Genomic DNA, 3,051 nt, shown 5'->3' on the forward strand with positions numbered 1-3,051 from the left:
AGCCATTGTTGAGTCTTTCACGTGTGCTTATATTATTCCTTTGAGTACTTTTTGTTTCCTTCAGATTTCGAGAGTCTTATTTGTATTTATTGTGAATTTGGACATACAATCTTTAATTTTTTTTTGAAAAACAATTTACATATTTAGAAATTACATAAAGTACTATAAATTACAATAATTTTTCAAACAAGATTAGCCATAAAACTTAATAAAAGATGGGGCCCCAAAAGTTTGGCGGTCCAAAACCATTGCCTATGTAGCTTTGGCCTTCAGCCGGCCCTACCCTTAACCAGAGGTTTCGGGTTTAAGTTGTGAGAAAATAATCATCTTTGGTAGAGAGTATCTTACCTCCTAAGGTTGAACTTTCCTTCATGAATCCTAATTAATCGACTCCCAAGCGAATACAGACAACTAGGTGAAAAACCAAAAGAAAACGAGATCAACATTTTGTCGTCAAGCAAATGCCATTAATCCAGCTGCATGCGAATACAGACAACTAGGTGAAAAACCAAAAGAAAACAAGATCAACATTTTGTCGTCAAGCAAATGCCATTAATCCAGCTGTATTTTGTTCAATTCACCAGTCTCACATGGAAAAGGACATTGAAATGACTATAGGGCGGATAAGGGGAAAAAATTTGTGGAGGCCAGTTTTTTGCTCCTTATGTCTGAGTAAAAGTATATAAAGCTGAATAAAAGCTTAAGTTTTTGTTTGGAAACTAGCTAAGTAGCTAGGGAAAGGAACAAAAATAAACGGAAATTAAATGACGAAAAAAGAAAGAAAAGCACAAAATTCATCCTCTTTTAATATGCATTCTGACATGAATTGATTGATACTTTTAAAAAATAAATCATTTGAAGTTAAGTTGAAAAAAATATTTTAAAAGTGAAAATCGTGTTTGAACATGAAAATGGGCAATTCGCAGGATTGCCTTTCCTTTGGGGTGGTCTTTATTTGGTGCCCCTCAAATTGTTGGTCTTTAATTTTTGCTCTTCGCGTTGCAATTCTAAGCTTCACATAGAAATCATGAGGTTCTGGGTTCGAAACCCCGCTCAAGCATAAGATTAAAAAATATTTTAGCAATGCAAGGCAAAAGCAAGGGTTGGACGCGTTTTTGCCTATACCGGCATAACCTTGTTAAAAAATAACTAAAGTTATGCCGGTACCGGCATAACTATAAGTTCCGCCTTATAAGTCAAAGTTTATGCCTTAAGAGTTCCGTCTTAGGGGCATACTTTTAGTTATGCCTTAAACTAAAAATCGTCAAACTAAAAATCACGTATGCGCATAACTAAGTATCTTATAAGACGAAATTTTCCTTAAGACATAACTAAAGTTTGCCTTATAAGGCAAATTATTTCTTAAGGAAATGTTATGCCTTATGGGGCATACTTTTAGTTTGTCTTAACTAAAAGTCTGCCCCATAAGGCATAACTAAACTATGTCTTAAGGAAAAATTATGCCTTATGGGGCAAACTTTTAGTTAAAGGTATAACTAAAAGTCTGCCCATAAGGCATAGTTATGCCGGTACCGGCATAACTTTAGTTATTTTTTAATAAGGTTATGCCGGTACAAGTAGACACGCATCCAAACCTTGCATTGCGAAAATATTTTTTAATTTTATGCTTTAGCGGGGGTTCGAACTTTGAACCTCAGTATTTGTCCACCTTTCCAAGCGAGAGGTAAAACTCAAAGACCACAAATATGAGGGGCAATATATAAAGACCACCCCAAAGGAAGGGCAATCGGCCCAATTTTTTGGATTTCTACAACCCACTTACCATTGGGCCTTAAAAGCCCATTCCAACAACTTACCATTTGACCCAGAAAGCCCATTCCAATATATCATTTGATCCCAAAGCTTCCAATTCCACATTGATCACACCAGGACAAACATGTAATCGTTTGAACTACCAAATCTACAATTTTATGTTTTCTCTAAGAAGATATCACATAACTATTTAATTTTAGTGTATGCAGACAATTAACCCAAAAAAAAAAAAAATTAATCCATGAAAGAATTAAATTCAAATAAAGCCAAGATAAATCCACAACGAGTTATAGGTACAAGAAGCAAAGAACATCTTTTAAAAAAAAAAAAAAAGTCTCACAAATGTTACAAGTCCTATTTGTAATCCTTGAATCTTAAAATGGGTGGGTTCTTCTCTTCCAATACTTCAATTGCCTTTTAGGTGTAAACTTTTTTCTTCAAAGTCTTCAACTTTTCAATTTTCTTCCTCTTACTCATCATTTTGCTCTCTTTTTTGCATGTTCTTTTGACACAATGTGTTTTCTTCATCATTGTCTTCTAGCTAATAACTAGATGGCGATGCCGTCTTTTCTTTACCAACGCTAAGATCTACACATCAAATGCAATTTAAATTTTCATTCCTTCGGATTAACAATTTTGATATGGTTTACAGCTTTAGCACAAGGAAAGAAAACTGCAGATGTCTGTATAAATGTTTATACTGAAGACATATGTTTCTCATCGTATATGCTTCAATTGAATTATACTATATTTGCCTCCCAACAGAGCTAATATAAAAGGGATTTAACGAACCAAAATCAGCTTCATAGATTAGGAATATTGTCCAACTGCTACTATGAACTTATCAACATCATTGGAAGTGCCTGGTGGAACAATTCCATCTAAAGACACCTCTCACTTGCATAAAACTTGAAAAGATCAAATACCTCCACTCTTCAACTTCCAAAATATTCGTACCATACAAACAGCAAGATAGGGAAAATTGGAAGTCTATCAGCAAATGGTTATCAGATATTAAACAACATCTGAAATTATCAACAAAATGAAGGAGCTCATACAATGGTGAAATGACTTGAACTTTTAGTAGAATTAGTAAACTGTAATGTTGTATTAAAAAATTCTAATATACATTTGGAAAGCTGTTGAAAGAAATTCAACAATGCTATTGCATTTTAAATTTTTAATAGGCTAACAAATTAGAGGACTGCAAAAGAATCCACGGATGATAACATTGTTTTGGCTGAATATACGCAGTTCTTCCCTTTCTTTCTTAATTCC

This window comes from Lycium ferocissimum, chromosome 10, assembly GCF_029784015.1.
Source record: "Lycium ferocissimum isolate CSIRO_LF1 chromosome 10, AGI_CSIRO_Lferr_CH_V1, whole genome shotgun sequence".
In the NCBI taxonomy this organism is placed as follows: Eukaryota; Viridiplantae; Streptophyta; class Magnoliopsida; order Solanales; family Solanaceae; genus Lycium; species Lycium ferocissimum.